The 20,791-nt window shown below is 45.0% G+C and overlaps 1 pseudogene; it reads right to left on the bottom strand.

The window, feature by feature from the left end:
* Nucleotides 1–5,587: 5,587 nt before the first annotated feature.
* The window catches only part of LOC138487276 (carotenoid-cleaving dioxygenase, mitochondrial-like), an 88,368-nt pseudogene continuing 73,164 nt past the window's right edge, over nucleotides 5,588–20,791 (bottom strand).

The raw sequence follows: 20,791 nt of genomic DNA, 5'->3' as shown, positions 1-20,791 counted from the left end.
CCATTTCTTGGTGTCCTCTACAGTAGCATCTGCTTGATGTCTTTTACAGAATCAATACTTTCACCAAAAGTGCAAACATTTACAGTTTGCCTTACAGCATACATTTCTGAACTAAGATCAGTGGCAGTTTGTTTAGCTATCTGATCAGCGAAAGCATTCCCTTTTGCTATATCATCTGTAACCTTCTGATGAGCTGTACATTTTACAATGGCTAACTGAACAGGGAATGCGAGCGCTGAAAGTAATCGCACTATTAAAGTGCTGTGCTGTATTTTTGTGCCATGTGACGTCAAGAAACCTCGTTCTTTCCAGTGTCTACCGAAGTTGTGAACCACCCCAAAGGCATCCTGGCTGTCGGTATATATGTTTACTGTAAGTCCTTCAGAAAGTTCACAAGCTCGAGTTAATGCTATCATTTCTGCGGCCTGCGCAGAATTATGCATGATTCTTTTGGTTTCCACAATCGTGCTCAAGGTAGTGACGGCATAAGCAGCTGTGGATGTACCATTCGGAAGTTTGAAACAAGAGCCATCACAAAATAGCTCTCCTTGTGGACTATTCAAAGGCGTATCTTTCAAATCTATTCTACCTTTAGTCTCTTGTTCTGTAGTGTAAAGGCAATCGTGTGACGTTTCGTCACCATCAACAGTATCTTGCGGGACAGGTAAAAGTTCAGCCGGATTTAATACACAACACCTCTGAATTTGAATGTGGGGAGCAAACAAGATCAATTCGTATTTTGTCAATCGTGCGGAAGTAAGGTGTTGCGTTTGCGTTCAATTTACTAGAACATCTACAGAGTGAGGTACCATTAGGGTTAATGCATGACGCAGGACCATTCCCTCGCTCTGTTTTAAAGACGCAGCAGCAGCAGCGACAGCGACAGCTCTCAAACTTCTCGGCAAAGCGCATGCAACAGGATCAAGGACGGATGAGAAATAGCCGCACGGCCTATTCTTCCCTACATGTTCCTGCGTTAACACCGCCAAAGCACATCCATCACGTTCATGCACATACAACACAAAGGCCTTTTCATAATTCGGAGTTCCTAAAACCGGTGCCGAACACAGCATGGTTTTGAGTAAATCAAATGCTATCTGGTGTTCCAAAGTCCATGGCAATGGCAAAGAAATGCCCTTCTTTGTCAAAGCCAGCATTGGTTTAATTGTTAACGAAAAGTTAGGGATCCACAATCTACAGTAAGAAGCCATACCTATCAGGGCGCTAACTTCCTTCTGCGTATTTGGGACAGACATGCCAGAAATAGTTTTTATGCGTCAGGCGTCAACCTTCTTCCCTCCTTTGACAGGAGATAGCCTAAATAGGCGACCTCCTGGCAAAAATATTGGAATTCTTTGAGTGAAGCTTTATGGCCATGTTTTGCTAGATGACAAAGCAACAACATGGTGCCTTCTTTACAGGCACTTTCAGAATCAGCAGCCAAGAGGAGATCATCTACATACTGTAGTAACGTACAAGTAGTAGGCTACTCAAGAGTATCGAATTGCTCTTTCAATGCTCTACTATAAATACTTGGATTCTCAGTGTACCCTTGTGATGCACGAGTGAATGTGAACGAGCGTCCACCTAGGGTAAATGCGAACAAATACGTACTATCCTTGTGTATAGGAATGCTAAAAAACACATTTTTGAGGTCAACAACGCTAAAGTGAGTGGCAGAAGCCGGTATCGTAGTTAGTATCATTGTTACATCAGGTACAATGGGAAATTGAGGAGCCACAATTTTGTTAATAGCACGTAAATCAATTAAAAAACCGAAAAGGAATCGCATTATCACCTTTTTTGTACGCTGGCAAAATCGGGTTGTTACACAAACTACCTGTAATTTCTTTAATTACTCCACGATATACAAAGTCAGAAACTATACATTTCAAAGCCTGTTCGCCTTCAACTGAGATTTTATATTGTGGAATGCGAGGCAGTTTTACTCCATGCTTCAGAATAATTTTACCAGGTTCAATTTGAAGAATGCCCACATCATTATCATCAATTGCCCATAAGCATTCTGGAATGTTACTAAATTCTGGCGGTAAAGGTCGAGTCAAGAACTGAGAGGCGAGTGATTGCTGAGGTGAAATTGTTAACTGAACTCCGTCCGAGGAGCAATGTATTACTGCATTCAATTCCTTCAACAAATTTAACCCCAGCAAATTATCTCCACAGTTTGTAGTAAGTAGAAATGGACACTGCTCCGTGAAGGGACCCACTGTTACCGGTACCGGCAAAGAGACTGGACAAACTACAGGTGTGCCTGAAAACCCTACGTAAACGTTGGATTGCCGTGACAGTGGAATGTTTGGAACCCGTGAATGGTCAATGGAACACTTTTGTGCTCCCGTATCTGCTAAAAATAGATGCTTCCTATTTCCCACCGTCATTTCAACGTAGGGACCTTTCTGATGAACAGGAATAGGAGTTGGTTCCTTCGGGCAATCCTAACGAAACAGAATGTCATCAAAAGGAAGTTCTTCAGAGAGGTATGCAGCAGAAGGATGATCAAAAATGTTTCCATTATCCACATTCGATACTTGTTTATCCTGTGAAAAAGGTTGCTGTGATTCTGGCATAAACTGACCTCTACCAGGGCCCCATACACCTGGGCGACCTCTGGATCGTCTACCCATGTTCCCAAATGACCTTTGCTGCAAGGTCGGACATTGTGCGCGCACAATAGGTACACTGGTTAATGGTTACCGGAGCCAGGGGCATACTTCCCTGTGGAACGTATTGACCTCTAAATTGCGTACTACCCCCTCTAGGGCCCTTAACAATCTGTTGTAATAGTACTTTTGTTTTCAGGTCACCCTTTCTTTTTTCAAGTTTTTCCTTTTCATTATTCACACGATTTTCATAGTACTGAGCCATGTGCAGTACCTCTGATTGAGAGTTCACCTGCCAAGCGCTTTCGGAGGACATAATCTGCAACTGGATGTCAGGTAGTAATCCACGTACAAATTTGTCGACAAACAGCTTATTCCCTGACTCTGTGCCTAAGTCTTGTCCACTGAAATCCGAAAACACTTGTTCGAACCGATTAAAGAACTCGGTAGCACCTTCGGACTTTCCTTGGACACAGGCCATAAGCTTGTCCCAAATGATTCTTTTTTCAGGAATTATGGTTTTTAATTTTACGATAATCCTATCAGGCAAAGTTAATATCACTTGAGGCGGTCTCTCGCCAGCTGGTCTTTCTCTGTCGAGCCTAACCATGTTATCCCATGTGTCTCCTAACCCAGGTACATCATCTATAGTCCTAATTTGTTTCCACAAATCAACTGGCAGGAGTACGGGAAATAATAAATCAATATCACTTATGGTGAATACCGATGATCGTAAGACTGACTCTATTTCTTTATAGAACCCCGTCGGATTCTTTCTTATATCAGGAATAGATTGCTTTATGTTGTTCACTTCCTGTCTCGAGAACGGGACGTGAACAAACTGCGATACATAATGTGCACGACTGTCCACAGCGACTATACCTCGTGCAGCATCGGCCGCAATCTCAACCTTTGGGACAAATGTCGGAGGGACCTCTATCATAGGCAATTGAGAAGTAGGTAGCTCCGAATGCTTACTAAGCAACAGAGCCAAATCAAGCGCTAAGGCAGTCGAAGATGTATCAACCAAAAAGGCTCTCTTATAAACACCCAACAATTCTGCGGGACAACAAATCTTTCTTTTTACACACTCATCCTGCAGGTATTCTACCATAAACTGCATCACTTTCTTTTGCATTTCTAACGTATACTGACTATACGTGTCATATACTTCGGCTGGAGTTATCGACATATCCGAAATCCATTTTATCGCATCCTTTCTACAAATTCGCACTTCCTCATCTATCAATTCGCGGCAAGGAGAAAACCGTTTCTGTAAGAATACAGTGCCTAACTATCACCATCTGCTTCTTCATTCTGTAACTCTTCCAACTCCTTCCTATACACAAAAATCCTCTTGACATGCTCATATACTTTCTCTGCAGTATCTCTAGACAACGCTAAGGTGTTCAAATCCCGTAACCCTTGTGGGAGATCTACATAGTTTAATCTATTCCACATTATGCTAAAATGAATTCCTAGTCCTTCAATAAAAACATCTCAGGGTTACTTTTTAGATTTTCGAGTGTGGAAAAAACATAAGCTTGTTCACCCCTCTCCATACAATGGTTAGCCCAAGCAATCAATTCATTCTTTTTATCTGGGGACACAGTATTATGAGTCACAACCCTTGAACCCGTTCCATGGTCTACTACAAGCGATACGGAATCACTTGGAAGAGGGAGAGTAGGCACAGTCTGAATATCAATAAGTGGGGGCAAGGGAGCAGGCAAAGGAGCGACGGCTGGAGGAACCACAGGAAGAACAATAGGAAGGACCGGGGGAACTATAGGAGGAGGAATAGTGACAGGAAGGGGCAAAGCACCAGGAGGAGGAACGTACGGGGGTGGTGCAAAGGCATCAGGCCTTCGTTCATGCAAAAGTTTGTTAATCAATTCATCAGACGTTTGAAAATCTTTCCAAGGGTACATTTTCTGAATGCCTAATTGAAACGCTCTGTTCGTATTCCTAACTGATTCCAATTGTTTATTTTGATCATATAACAGTGTTTTTTCAGCATTTGTCATATGTCGACGCATATGTTTTTCTCTACTCTTTTGTTGCAGCAAAGCTTCTGTTTTCCAACTGTGCAATGCGTCAAATGCTGCAGGTCTAGCCTGTTTATTTATTAATACAGATTCTAAGGGCCTCATCACACGGATGGCGGTGGACCAAGGTGCTATTAGCACCTTGGTCCATGCCGGTAAAATACCGCCTATTCCAAGGTTGGTGGGGCGGTAATTCCCCCTTCCCCCATTGCCCTTCCCCATTCCCATTTTTGCCCCATAGGGCTCTATGGGAATGGGGAAGGCGCTAATTACGGCGCCGCAAATTGCTGTACTGTAATTAGCTCCCTGGTCCCTTTGCGGGTTGGTTTTTAACGACTGCAAAAAGCAGGCGTTAAATTCCCCAACCCTCGGGGACCTCGTAGTAAGGCGGTAAGGGTTTACCGGTACCGGTAAAATACTGGTACCGGCAAACCCTTACCGCCTACCGTGTAATGAGGCCCTAAATATTCTAACCACGGGATTTCGAAGCTACCATTGGTTGGCCACTGAAGATTAGAGTTATGTCTGGTCTGTCTGTGCCAAATATCATTAAATGCTATACTATCAAAGCGCCTTTCTTACAGTACATAGTACATGCCGGCGACCCCGCCTGTGGTGCGGGACGGCGAACTTCCAAATATTGTCTGTCACTGAGGAATAATGCCCTGAAGCAGGCAGACAATTTCTCAGGCATATCAGAATTCTGGTGTTACCTGGTCAAATAATTGTGCTCGCGAGTACAATGCGCCAAATTCAAATTGTCAGGGTTAAATTAAGAATTGGGTCATGATTCACCTGACCAAAGGACTAGGAGGCCCGATCAGGTTACTAAGGACAATCTAAGGACCCATGTGTCTGGTGATTTCGGCAAATTTACCCACCTCGATATATGGACCCTCGTCAAGACGTCGTCTCAGGTTACAGCTCACCGCTTAGGGATCGGATCATGCTGTTCTGTCGAGGAATTCGCTTCTCGTCCAGAGGGGCCTTTTTGTTGGCACCGTCCGATCCCGGTCCGATAGCTGTGCCAACCTTCAGCGAGACGAAGTCATTCTTGAGGGTCCCTATTCGGGCGCCATCTGTGGAATCAGAAAATACAATATTAAGGCTTTTACACCATGCAAAGAGAAATAAACCAACACGGGCTTGTAAAGATTCCCAGAATCTTTATTGCAACACTGAACAGTTTACAAAACAAAGTACACAAATAGCTATTTGGCCGTCAGTACTTCACAGAGACCACCAGCAGGTTCAATGTGAGCAGTGAACAGGAATTGCTAGCTGGACATCAGCATATTTATACAGTTTCTTCGTAACGATGTCCAGCCTCCTACGAGTTAATCATGTACTGGGCTAGGGTCCGCGCCAGGTTCATTCCTAATTTACATATCTCGTGCATGTGGTTTACTTCTTAATACATTTACTAACAAGTACTATTATTCTCTGGATGTGACTTTACACTCTTTACACATTTGCTTCAATGCAGGTCAAACAGATGTTCGCATATCATGTTTAAATAGCATTATTGTTCTTGTATACTTGTAGGTTAACATCGCCGATTCAAGTAATCCCCTGATCCCTAGCTCAATATAGGACAAGTTCTACATGACCCTAACATATAGCCTGCAAGCAGGTTGGACATTAACTCACCTACAGAGGTCGAAGAGGTTAAATTGAGAACAAGAGGACACAGGTCGGCCATTTTAGGCCACAGGGTGACTTTGCACGACAAACCAAAATGGCGGTCTAACCTAAAATGGAGGCTTAATTAACTTAAGGTCACGACCTTGCAATACGGATTTCCTCGCAAAGCGCCTGGGCATAGGCCAACATATACAATGAAGACGAAACAATATTATATCAGTTTCGACACAGAGGTAGCCATATTGCACCCCTGGGTATAGAGTTTCTTGATTTTGTATTGGACAAGGGATGTTCCAAAGTAGAAATGGGTGTACCACATCCCTTTCTGGTATGACCAGTGAATCAGAGAGAGGCTGTCCTCTGATATAAGCAGGTTCAGAGGGTGTACATAGTTTTTCCATTTGCACATTTCCAGTCGTAGCAGAAGCTGTTACTTGCAGTGTTTTATTGACCTAGTGCTTAACATTGTCTCATAGCATAATGTAGAGTGCAAAGGGATGCTGCTTTTCTAGCGTCTCTACAATAAAACTCTTTTCTTCCTCAGTGTCTTGTGTTCTAATGGGAAATGTTTTAGCCACCTTCTTTAATAAGACAGTGCATGTACACCGGTTGTGTGCATGGGAATTTGCAATTGCTAGCTCAATATTGTCTAGAAAATATTTTAGGTAACCTTATGCTTGGGTCTTCTGGGTCCTCTTTTCTGTTCTCCTCCTCTCCTTCAGTATACTCCTTCTCTTAGATGTCATTTGTGTGAAGACAGCCATTCTGAGGTGTTTTAAATGGTGTCTACTGGAAGCTGGTTCTTTGTAGCCTGCCCCGTCTTTCCTGAAGGTAGGCACCTATTTTGGACTTAGTACCCCTTATTATGCTACTTTTACTGGTGTGAAATTAGGGTCCCTCGTATCTTCCTCCTCCTGCACATCTTCAAATTCTTCCTTATCTTAACCCTCTTCTGCTGAGAATATTTCTTCTAACCCTTAGCCTGTGGTTTTGTTTCACCTCCGAGCTTAGGCTCCGAGGTAATCATGGTTGAAACATCCTTGATGTGCAATTTGGAAGGAGAGACTATAGTTTTGGCTTGGTTATTTGCCTTGTTTCTTTTATAGACAAGAGAAACGGAGGTCTTCGACTCCAATTGTTTAGTGAAAGCCCCTTTAGTTGCAGTGTCCCATTAATAGTGTCCACCTTGAGCAATTGTACCAAGCTCTCGAAGAGAGCGACAAAGGAGAAATCCAGGGTCTCTGGTAGGAATGAAGGTCTGAAACCAAAACCTGTTCACAAAACAAGGACATCTCTGAGAGGACAGTCTGGGGTCACACCTGTGACCCCTTCCCCAGGTGATGCTGAGTGGGAGGAGCAACCAAATTCATAGGAAACAGCTACTGGTGTTAGAGAGCTGGAAGAAATCCTTCACTTCATTGGAGATCTGGATCCTGGAGACCATCCTGAGATGCAGACTTTACTTGCAGAAGGTGGACCCTCTAGGCCAGACTTCAGCAGAGGACAAAGAGAGTGTCCCTCTCTAGAAGGTCTGCGACAACAGACAGCTTCCCAGCTGGAAGGGCAAGAGCCAAGGAAACATAGGCTCTACTGGGAGGATGGACTCCTCTACAGTGAACCTATTGAGTCTACACCAGGAGACTACTGGAGACTGGTAGCCCCTCAGGAGGTGAGGCCAAAGTTCCTTCCATTGGCATATGAGTTTCAAGAGGACCAAGAGAGGCTATCTCTGTTTTTCTACTGGCCCAAGATGGGTGCAGATGTAGATAGGATGTGTAGGAGATGCCACACTTGCCAAACATCTGTCAATAGTAGGTCCAAGAATGTGGCACCTTTAGTGCCCCTCCGTGTGGTGGGAGTCCCTTTTGAGAGGGTTCGGATTGACATTGCTGGTCCCCAACACCCTCCAACATCCTCAGGCAACTGGTTTATATTGGCTGTGGTAGACCATGCTACCAGATATCCTGAGGCTATACATATGAGAACTGTTACTGCTGAGGCAGTGGCCAAGGCCCTCCTTGGTATTTTTACCAGGGTGGGGTTTCCTAAGGAAGTCATCTCTGACAGAGGATCAAACTTTATGTCCCACTACATGCAGACCATGTGGAAGAACTGTGGAGTAACTTCCAAGTTCTCAACAGCCTACCATCCCCAAACCAATGTGCTGCTGGAGAGTTGTAACTGGAAAATGAAGAGCATGATAGGTGCCTTAGAAGAAAGTGAGACCTTCTACTGTCATGCCTTCTCTTTGCTTATAGAGAAGTCCCTCAAGCTGCAGTGGGTTTAGCCCCTTAAGCTTCTCTATGGCCATCCAGTCAGAGGCCTTTTGGCCCTGATTAAGGAAGGGTTAGAGAGTGCTCCTTCGCTATAGCCGGTGAGAGTCACTGACTATGTGCTGGGCCTCATGAGGAGCATGGCACTTATGATGACAGAAGCATCAGAAAAACCTGAAAGTTGGTCAGGTTCTGGTCAAGCATTGGTATGACCAGAAGGCCAACATGGTGGAGTTTACTCCAGACCAGTTAGTATTGGTTATGGTACCTACAAGGCAGAGGGCCTTACAGGACAAATGGATGACACGCTTCAAGGTTATAGGCAAGCTTGGAGACGTCAATTATTTATTGGACTTGGGCAACCCCAAGGAGGCCCCTAGGGTCTTTCACACTAACTGTCTGAAGGCATATGTCTTAGGACCAGAACTAGGAGCTTTGCTTTTAGCTTCTAACCAAGAGGAGGAGGCGATTGAAACTCTCCCTGATCTCCCCAGGGACATCCCTCAGACGGGACAATTGTAGGAGTAAAACCCTCCTAGATTTGACTCTGCAGTAACAAGAGGAGTGCAAAGTTCTGTTAAGCCAGTTTGCCTCCCTGTTTTCTCAGAGACCAGGCTTGACCCCTTGGGGCCAGCATGATATTCTCACTGGTGACAGTCTCTCTGTAAAAACCAGGGGCTACAGGATGTCAGATCATATCAGATCTCATATAAAGGAGGCGGCCAATAAGATGCTTGAACTCAGGGTTATTGAGCCATCTACCAGTCCATGGGCTAGTCCAGTAGTACTAGTGCTGAAGGCAGGAACCAAAGAGTTGAGATTCTGCATGGACTATAGGGCTCTGAATGCAGTCACCAAGACAGATGCTCCTCCTTTACCAAGGACAGATGAACTAGTCGACAAACTTGTATCTGCCAAGTTCCTCAGTACATTTGACTTGACCTCAGAAAGCACTGACAGACCATGCCAAGGACTAAACTGCAGTCCCCACCCCAGGAGACTTATACCAATTTAGGGTTATGCCTTTTGGACCAATGAATGCACCTGCTACATTCCAAAGGACGGTGAATCACGTTCTGAATGGGATATAGGACTTCTGCATGGCATACTTGGACGACATTGCAGTGTTCAACCCCACTTGGGAAGAACATCTCCACCACCTATGCAATGTTTTGCAGGCTCTGGAACAGTCCCACCTGACCATAAAGGCTAGTAAATGTCAAATTTGTCAGAGCAAAGTGGTCTACCTTGGGCATAAGGTAGGAGGAGCAGAAATTAAGCCCTTGCTTATAATGTACACGCTGTACAGGACTGGGACACCTCTAGTACTCAAACCCAAGTGAGAGCCTTCCTAGGTCTCACCGGGTAATACATGACTTTTATTGAGAACTATGGGATCATAGCTTCTCACTTAAATGTTATCTCCTCAGCCAAATTCCCCAAGTAGGTTGGGTGGAATGAGGAGTGCAATAAGGCCTTTGAAAGGCTGAAACAAGCCCTTTTCAAAGCTCCAGTCCTGAGAGTTCCTGATTATAGCCAATCCTTCATTGTGCAGACAGATGCTTCCAATAGAGGGATAGGTGAAGTCCTGAGTCAACTGGATGAGAAAAGCAGAGAACACAATGTTTGCTTCATTAGCAGAAAGCTGAAGGACCAAGGGACAAGGTGGGCAACCACAGAACGTGAATGTTTTGCGATTGTGGTCACTGAAGAGGTTTAAGCCATACTTGTATGGTTCTAGTTTCATTATTCAGACTGACCACCAACCCTTGAGATGGCTAATGCAAATGAAGGGTGAACATCCTAAATTGTTGAGATGGTTAAGCAGCCTTCAAGGGTTTGATTTCACTATAAAACATAGGTCAGGGTGCAATCACCAAAATGCTAATGGTCTCCCCAGAAAGTATGACCAACTGGAATAAGAGATTCATCCAGGAGTGGATTAAACCGTCTAGTCCCTTAGTCTAGGGGACGGGGGCGAGTGTTAGGGAGAATTTTCATTTCTGTGCTAATTCTCTTCTACCTTAGAGACCCCCAGCTCTTTTGCTGGATTTAGGACTTTTTAATTTTAACTCCTGATTGAGTGGGACCTTTTTCTCACTCCCTCCTGTGTTTTTCCCTGACTAGAATTTTATGTTTTCACTGTTGTTGGAGTATGACAAATTCTATAGGCCTCTGCTTTTTGTATAGTGACACACAGCACCCTCGGTGCAGTGTCACTGAGAAATCCCTTAGATTTCTCTTAAGGTTTAAATACCTTTTCTTGGGTAAACTACTGTTCCCAAGAATAGTAAGGTGAAATTGATCTTACTTACTTTTACTTTGTTGGATCAGCACACACCATTTTATGTGGAGTGCTGGGGGGTTACCTAGTAGCCCCTTATCCTGCTTTCTCATGTAACATTTCTTGTTACCCTTACTACTTTAAATGGCTGGTGGCAGTGGTTTACTTTTAACTACCACTGTGCATTTGTTCCACAGGCTGAACCCTGAGCTGCAGTACAGCACCCATGGATGACCATTTTGTTAAAATGGCCCCTGTCTTCTTTTTGCACCATTTTCTGTTTCTGAGGTCATTCTTGACTTTTACTCTGTAAATTGAGACAGGTTTGAGCCCTTTGTATGTTTCGCCTTTGGCTGGCTTCAGCCCTGAAGTCCGCCCTTGCCACCAGTGTGTATGGAAGGACAGGAATTGAGGGAGGGCCCCGAAACTCCCCTGTCCTTTGTCTCTAGGTGTGCCTGAACGATACCAGTCCTGATTGGCCTGCTGGCTGTCCGGGAAGGACAGCCACCCTGCTGGGTGATTGACAGCCAAGTGCTGCGAATAAGTGAGAACAAGTTTAAAAGGTGAGGTTTTTGGAACTACAGGCAGAGTCGACCACTAGGAAGAAACATCTGAAAAAGAAACCATGAAGAGAAGCCTTTTGCAACCTCTTGGACCTCAAAGTGCCTGGTGAAGCCTTGCTTCTTTGCTGACCTCCTTGTTCAAATCGACAGAGAAGCTCCGGATGGAAAGACTTCTCCCTGTGGGCTGGTGGGAAGAACTAGCCCAGAGGCAAACTTCACTTTGGCACAACCCTTGACTTGCTGTGCCTCTACAGAGCTGCAGAAGCCCAATGCCAGGGGTCGGGTTTCCATTACCAAATGCAACGTCTTCTGCGGAACGAATCAGGCCAAATGCTCCAGAAGCCTCCTAAGGACCCTCCAGAAGCAGGAAATACCAATCCAAAGTCCCCTCAACCGCGTGCAGGACCGAGGGAGCAAGGAAAGTCATGGCTGCCTCCAAAATTGGGTCCGGGTTCCCTGAATGGGGAATTAACGGGCCATTCCGAGTTTGGGGGGCCCAGTAATTCCTCATTCAGGGAACCCGGGCCCGGTCCTTCCCCATTCCCATTCGAGCCCCCATTGGGCTCAATGGGAATGGGGAGGGAGCCACAATGGACCCGTCAATTATAGGCCCACTGTTAGCTCCCTGGTTCCCTCTAGGAACCCGTTATGGACGTCTGAAAAAACCAGACATCCACAGCGAGTCCCGTAGGGGACCTCGTAATAGTGCAGAGTGGGTTTAACGGTGCCGGCACCATTACCGGCGCCGTTAAACCCATTCCGCAGTTCTCGTAATGAGGCCTCAAGAGTCTAAAAAGTATATTGGTGTTTAAGATATATGCAATACTATCCTTGTCATTGAAGTCACTTCAGGGTGTGAGAAATGTATTAGCATGACCAAAGAGTATTCACCAACTTTATTGACTTTGTAAAGTAATTCCAATGTTTGCTTGACTGTTACAAACAATTTACTTTTTTTTAAAGAATGCTTATCTAAAACGGATGTGTAAATAAATAAATAAATATTTATAACTGAAACCATGAGAGAGTAAGTATTACGTGGTTACTTGTATTGGCTGATTTCATCTGTACAGCTCTACAGCCCACATTGACCCCTCTTGAGATAGGCCTGGCTGCTCAGTCACGCTACCAACTTGTTTAGTACAGACATATACCAAAAGGTGGGTTACCTAATACCAAGCAGATAAGTCTTGTGTAGCCTCACCCAGTGTGACTGCACCAACTCTTAGCTAACAGCAAGTGGATCAGCGGCATGCTTAGATAGCCAGGTTCAACAGGTCCAACCCATGTTCATACATTTACCCTGAATCTTCGGGTCCACGTTGGTGGACACTAGTCTTGGCGTCTATTTGTTTGGAGGCCTTGGAATGGACCTTAAACATGGAGGGGTCAGTGTGTGGGTGTGAGGCAGCCTCTCCATCACTGGTTGTGGTCTCCTTAGGCCGGCTTCTATCACTCCCACCGGAACTTCGACGAAGCTGAATCAGCGCTCTGGTGTAAAATATCCTCTGGATTGGGAGCGTCCTCTTCCCCAGGTATACATCACATTTGCTGAAAGGCAACTTTTCCAAATTCTTGTTTTGCCTTTTTCGTTTTTAACCACAAACTGGTTAATGGTAAATTGGTGTAAGATATTAAGATATATATTGAGGGACTGGGAGTTGAAAGGTGAGGTTAGGGGGGGTCAGCACCCCGTTTGCGTTCAAAACAAAAGCAGCAAAATCGCCCACAATACTTGCGGTAAACATTCATAGAACCCTCCCCCAGGATACTCAATCCTGAACACGTTTTGGAGGCCAAGGAATTAGTATGAGGTGAGGCCTCCAGAGTATATGGTGCCCAACGCTTAACCCTTTGTTCCTCGTGCATTTTCAGCTTGAATCTTTCACACGCAGAGCAATTGTCCTTTGTGTGGTCCCTTGGAAGACAATGGTTACATGCTGTATGGGTACCCTTCCAAATGGTATTGCACGCTTGCCCAAATGTAAAGGATTGCTTATCTATTTGGCTACGACGAGTCGGGGTAGGCAAGGAATGCAGTGTTGAAAGGGAACGCTAGGAATTCTCTACCCCCTTAACAACCAAAGCCCAAACTGTCCCTGCTGTGCACCTGGCAGAGGGTGGAGCCCATCAGAGTCATAACATGATGTCCGTCTGCGGCACTTGGTTCCGCTCTCCACATCAGGGAATTTCTTCCTAAATCTATATCCCTGCCTCAACTCATGCAACCATTTAAAGGGCAAAAAAACAATCTGAGGACGTTGACACATGGAACATCATGGGTACGTGCACATGAAGGGTAGTAATAGGAAAGCCCCCGCCGACACCCTTTTACATGAAACGTAAGCAACATATAATCCTCTGGACCAATCACTAGTTGCGGACTATGCAAACCGATTAAAAAGCCTCAGAAATACATATCTGCCAAAACTGGCATGAGTTGCACCTCATTGCCACAACCTATATAAATCACAAAAAGAACTTTGCTGAGCCTACTCTTGACCCTCCCAAGGTGTGCTCCAATTTACCTGATGCAGCTGGGAAAAGGCCTACGCTACTTCGGACACAACTTTTACGATGGGCATGGCTGAGGAACAATTCAAAATCAGACCCTATCTCAATTACTAATTCAAGATTTAATAACACTGGATGCGATTCTTAATAGCAAAGGTAAATGACGAGCAGAGGTTGGCCACATGTGGTGCACACCCCACAATAACAGGGAGCGTTGAATCGAAATCTAAAGAAATATACCACACACTACTAAGCATTCATAGAGAACAGAGAATTTGTCAACACACTGATGTTGTATTACTTTCCTTTGAACTGCTTGTTCTGAGGTGCCCCAACCATGGAATATTGCACACAGAGAGGGGGCCATTTTAGCTCAAATGCAAATGAATGTACCGCCTTTGCCGGTAGTTATTGCAAGAAACAAAGGACACTTAAAGACCTAAGATAAATGCTTTTACGATCCCAAGTTATACTGTTGTGTCATTTTAATATGGGTTGCCTCTATTTACACCAAGGGGAATTCCCATGTTTACGTGGGGCTACGCCAACCTATGGCACCTTATTATCTGTATACTGAACTGGCACTAATAATTAAAGGCACGCTTGTGAAGTTCTTTGTAGAGAGAATTAGATTATGAATGTGACCTCTTTATTTATTTATTTATTTATTTATTTATTTATTTTTTTTTTTTTTATATTGCGCCGGTAGCTCGCAAGCTTCGGGGCGCAGGAACAGGCACACGAGAAACAAGTGACGGGTAACTAACACAAAACACAAGACAGATATATATAGGATATATAGTGCAGCTAGTATGATTATCTGTTCTTTAAATGTTGATTGTTACTTGCGTACGAACTTATGTGAAGTGCTTTTTCTTTCGAAATTGCATGCATTTGAGTAATTGATATCAGATGCGCGTGTCGAGGCAACTTAATTCTTCATATATATGCAAAGTTGAAATTCTGGGACTCGCCGAGCATAGTCTGGAGATGTATCGTCTGTCTCCCGGGAGCGTTCAGTATTATTTGGAAGAATAAGTATGTTGCAATGTTCATTAATATGAATATGGTCAACTTCATGTAAGGTCACTGGTGTAAGGACAGGGATGCATTGAACGGCTCAGTAATTTACCGGAACCTTTGATGTAGAAAGGTAAAGTAGCATGTTGCTAGTAGGAGAATTTCCTATCTGGGATTGATGCATCAGATCCCAGTTGGAACAGTGTGTATTTCCTATGGGCGGGGAAAGGCATGCATATTCAATTTCAATATTTTAATAATGCAACAAAAACTGCATTTGATACATTTTCTAGGGTACTTAAAAAAATAAATTAATTGAAGTGTTTGATTAATTTGAACCACAAAGCCATTCCAGAAAAGCACAACAATAGGATAGTTCCCATCAAGGTTATTGCCTAGTTGAAGGATATGATAGATGTGATGCCAGAAAAGTGGAAACAATGGGGGTCATTACAACATTGGAGGTAGCAATGCCGCTATTTGTGGCATGGCTACCCCCATTCCGGGTACCGGGTCTGGGTCCGGGTTCCTGGAATCGGAAATACCGGGCCATTCCGACCTTGGAGGGCCCGGTATTTCCCCATTCCAGGAACTCATCCCCATTCCCATTAGAGCCCCCAAAGGCCTCAATGGGAATGGGGAGCATGCTAACAATGGGCCTGTTAATGACGGCCCGTTGTTAGCACCCTGGTCTACTCGCGGGACCCACTAAGGACGCCTGGTAAAACCAAGCGTCCTTAGCGGGTTCCCGCGAGCAGACTCGTAATGGGGCGGTAAGGGGTTGACGGCTCCGGCCCCTTTACAGGTGCCGTTAACCCCTTACCGCCAAGGTCAGAATGACCTCCAATGTGTTTTTCTGATTGGATATAACCCATTAGGCTGACTAAAAGACATAATAGTTAAGCACTTATGTTGAGTGCAGTTGCAAATAGTTCAATGAACGGGGAACCGTACTTCTGAAAGATTAGGCAGAGAACTGTCTCGTTGATCTTCTCTTCTTGTGGACCATGATGTCATTTTCTAAGAGTAGGTATGGCCAACCTGTTGCCCTCCAGATATTTGACCTTACTGCTGCCATTAGTCCTGGCCAGCAAACTCAATGGTGAGTGATCATAGGAGGCATATGCCAAAACACCTGTTAAGCCGCCGGTTGCCCAGCACTTGCACAGCGATAATAACTCTGGGCTCTTCATCCCATCCAGATGGCACAGCCACTGGAACACATGTTTTATTTTAAGGACCCATTTCCTCACCTTCATCACTAGGCGACAGAGACTTCATGCACACCTGCTTGTTAAGGTAAAACATTGCTGTTGTACTGGCCGTCACCGCCGGAATACACTTTTCATGGATGAGTGGAGAGTCAAAATGATGGCTCCCAGTTCCAGATGGATAATAAGGAGCAACATGTCTTCAACTAACCGTAATCTGCAAATCTGGTAAAGATTAAAATGAGCTCCCCAGCCAAACAGGGAGGAGTCTAGTGTTCTCATGATCTGTGGAGGAACAGCAGCATGGAATGACAAACCTCTTAATAGAGGGGACTACTGCACCTTAAACCACCATTAAAGAGAACTCACAACCAATGGTGCTGGATTGTAGCTGGAGTCACCTGGCCCAGTGCTGGGCCAGGTGACTCCAAAGAGGGCCCATCTCCATGGCAACACTTGAAAACATGAAGCCACATGCTGCAGACGTCTCTAGAACCGCCATGCTGATGTCTTGGTGTGGTTCCGAAAGTTTTTATGAATAGAAAAGACTCTCTCTTGAGGTGGGAGGAGGAATGGACCTCCCTAAAGAGGTGTTTAGAACTGCCCTGATTAATTGAATCCACTGTATAAGAGTGAACGGGGAATCCTTTTTATTGAACAAAACACAAATTGTGAAGCAAGTCTGAGACTCTTTGAAGAGCAGTGTCAAATTAAAGTTCTCAGTGATGGGGAGTTGATGAGTCAACCGTGCAAATACAGAGATAGGTGAACTCTGTGTAGTAGATGGGCAGCTGCCACAAAGTACTTTTGTAATCACTCTTGGGGCCGAATTCAACTCAAATGATGCACTGCTAATGTTGATTTTCTCGGAGGAATAGCAAAACACAACAATTCACCATGTGGGTGTGGAAGTGTTTATCCTGGATTAAGAACCTGGAAGGCGGCCTCTATTGCTTGTGTCATCGACTAGGTGGAAGGTCTGTTTTGCAACTACAGTGTCAATAGGGATCTGCTAATCCTCCTACTTGCTCAGGTGTTTCTCTTTTTCACCTCTGCGCCTCTACCAATCCCAGACTCAGTCACTTCCTACACCTCACCATTACCTGTCTCCAACTCCTTAAACTCATTCTCCTTCAACTTGCTTAGTTCTTGGCTCCATTCTTCTCCGTAAGGTTTCCTGCTCCAACTCCAAACACGCACCTTGCTGCTTCCCCCAGTGTTCTTGGGTTTGACTCAGTCCCCAGTAGCGATTCCCTCTCTATCGTGAGCACCCGTCTGAGATCTGGTTGGAGAAATTGAGTTTGGTGGACAAGCTGGACATGGATCAACTGAGATAAGAGATAAGCAAAGATCACAAAAGCAGAGATGTATATGGATTTATAGCGATTTGGTTGCATTTCTGCCAAGATCAGAAAAACAAGTGATTTAAACCAAATGGGTTACGACTTGCCTGATGGGGCTTTTGTTAGGTCCCACAATCTTTCAAAAGCCTCAGGAAAATGTCTCTCTCTCTCAGTGAGTGGTCCCAGCCACTCAGTCTCACTTGGCCTTCTGACAACTACATTCCCCTCCCTGGAAACTACACCAGAGTGAACGTGTTCATGTAGAAAAAAAAGGAGACACAGAAAGTCCCTTATGAAACAATCCTCTAATGCCAGAAAGGAAAATAAACAAAATAGGATGGCCTATCATTTGTAGATGATGCACACAAAGTCAACTTAGAAGTTCCAAAAAAGGTTAGCTTGATTTCATCTTCCCTCACTCAAAGTTTCTCCCGGCACAGAAATGGTCCTTGCTCAAAGTCTCTGTGCTAATGGTGGGATGCAACTACCACCTTATCCCAGCGCTGGAGTTTGCAGTTGTTGGACTTCAGCCACCAGAATGAGCCTGATTCAGAGCTTCTCAGCCCCTTAGTTATCAATTGGAAGACCCATACCTGGTTTCCAAAGGCCGTTGGCAAAGTCCTCACCACATCTCTTCAGAGTCATGGTCCTATCACCTATCAATTGCCTTACTTCATAATCCTCTCTACTCCTGAAACTTATCTGGTCCTCCTTGCCCCTTCACTGTGTGCTTGTTCCTTCACCTGCCCCAGGCTCACCCTTTTCACACCAGGGATTCACCCCTATAATCTGCCCCAGGAAAGGCGAGACCGTCTCTCAAACCTTTCTATTTCTGCTAACTTCCTCATTTTTCCTGCCTAACTTCTCCTCAACCTCCTCCTCCCTCGCTCTTTGGGGACTCCTCCAACTGCCTTAGAACTGCCCCTTTGTCTTTTCCCTCTCTGGGTGTTCCTCAAATCTCCTGATGTTTGCTATTTCCCTCTCTGTTTCCTAGATATTCCCCTTCATCACTCCTTTACTTTCATCCACCTATTTGCACTCTATGACGGTTCTACCCGACCCTTAACCAGTTCTCTAGTTTTCCTTACTGAAATGTCTCCTTGCCAACTATGTTTTTTTCCCATTATCAGCTTTACTCTCTAATATTTCTCCTTGCTTCCTGTACCTCCCTGTTTTAGGATTCTGGCTCTATTTTCCAACACCCTGTCATCATCTACGTCATCTCTTCTCATAATTCTCCTCTTCTACTCTTGTTCACTCCTGCCTCTTTGATGCTACAGCACATGCTTCTACCTCCCCCTCTCCTCCTTATAAACCGTCAAAAGCTGATTGTGTCTGCTCCTCGCTCACTTTACTCTGGCTTTCGCCTCCAACCTCCTGTTCTCATTGATGCAATCTTCAATCTCCTCCCAGGAATACACTCCCCCTTGATGTCTCCTACACTCTCCTCCTGAATTAAACTCCTCTTCCTTCAGCTTGTTGCTCCCACCAACCTTCCCGATGCATCCCCGCCCCTTCTCTCTTTGTAGCCATCTCATTTGATATTCCTCTTTACCCCTTTTTCACTGTTTTCCTACTCACTCATCACCTCTTTTCTACTACTAGTCACCACAATCTACTCTGCTCCACTGCACCCCTCCACCTTCACCCTTTGGCCACCCCTTTAATGCCTCCTTCCTCAATCTCCTTTGCTTTCTGCCCCCACCTTTCTCCAAAGAAATGTCACCCGCTCAAAACACTAACACTATTGTCACAAAGTATGCAGGTTATAGAACAGGTTGGCCCCACCCCCGGGGGAATGTCTACACTTAACCACACTCTTGTGTTTCTCTTGCATTTTTGGTTCTCCCGCCACTTCCACTGCTCTGCCGCGTGCTCAACAGGGATGTGGTCCGAGGATGGATCTTGGCAAGCTGCCATCTTCGGATTCCAGACTGATATTGCTGGAGGTGGAGCTGCTACCACAGACATCTGCAACCCGCAGTCACGCATTACTACACCGAGGATATAAGACAGTCTAATACATGTTTTTTTGGTGCGTGTCCTATGTGAATGTGGAAAACAATATTTCTCTGTTTCCACCTTCTAGCATTTCTTGTACAACTCTCTCTTTGCAGGAAAGAAGTGACTACCCATCCTTCTAGGCTGGCCTCAGTATTACCCTACCTGTGTTTAGGAATGCCATTAAGAATACCCCATTGGAGGTGGGGCCCCTAAATGAACTGCATGAGATGGCTTTTGAGAATGGTTAGTCCAGCGAGTTGTTTGTAGTTTGCAGTCACTATCTATGCTTAGAACCTCTCTTAAAGGGAGAGGGCAATGTTCCTGTCTGATGTGACAATCCCTTATCTGCTAGCAGGCACCTGGCGAGGATGGCCAGATGATCCAGCTGCCACCACCAATTATTCCAGCATCACATACATAGAGGCAAAACCCTGCTTCCATAACCACCCACCCTCTACACCAGTGGTCTTCAAACTTTTTTGGCCGGGGACCCCCTGAGCAAAATTTGGGCAGGTCGGGACCCCCCAGAAATGCCAAATGTACAGTATATATTGCGCGACATCACCTGCTCCCATCACAGTCGCTGGGCTCCCTCATCCCACTCCTACCCAGTCCTTGGTTTCTCCCCACCCATTACACACCCTGGGCTTTCCCCGCTCTGCTCCCACCACTATCCCATGGTTCCCGCCCATTGTGCTCCCACCATAGTCCCTGGGTTCCCCCCATCCCGTTCCCAACACAGTCTGAGGGCCAGTGGCAGCTAGTGATTTTTTTAAGTGGAGGGGCATAACAATTTCCCCTAAAAATGCCATAGCGACCGAGCATAGTGAGGGAGCCAGAACAAATAAAGGGCGTTCGGGGGGGGGGGGTTCCCCCTGTGAATTTTTTTTTAAAAAATGGGTTAAAATGCTGCACTGTAGAGCATACTTTTAACTAAAAAATGGGTAAATAGCCAAACAGTTTGCAATTGGTGCTGGGGTGTGGAATCAGAAAATACAATATTAAGGCTTTTACACCATGCAAAGAGAAATACACCAACACGGGCTTGTAAAGATTCCCAGAATCTTTATTGCAATACTGAACAGTTTACGAAACAAAGTAGACAAATAGCTATTTGGCCGTCAGTACTTCACAGAGACCACCAGAAGGTTCAATGTGAGCAGTGAACAGGAATTGCTAGCTGGACATCAGCATATTTATACAGTTTCTTCATAATGATGTCCAGCCTCCTACAAGTTAATCATGTACTGGGCTAGGGTTTGTGCC

The sequence above is a fragment of the Ambystoma mexicanum genome, chromosome 9 (genome assembly GCF_040938575.1).
Source record: "Ambystoma mexicanum isolate Mex_15411 chromosome 9, UKY_AmexF1_1, whole genome shotgun sequence".
In the NCBI taxonomy this organism is placed as follows: domain Eukaryota; kingdom Metazoa; phylum Chordata; class Amphibia; order Caudata; family Ambystomatidae; genus Ambystoma; species Ambystoma mexicanum.
This window is presented reverse-complemented; position numbering and strand designations above follow the sequence as displayed.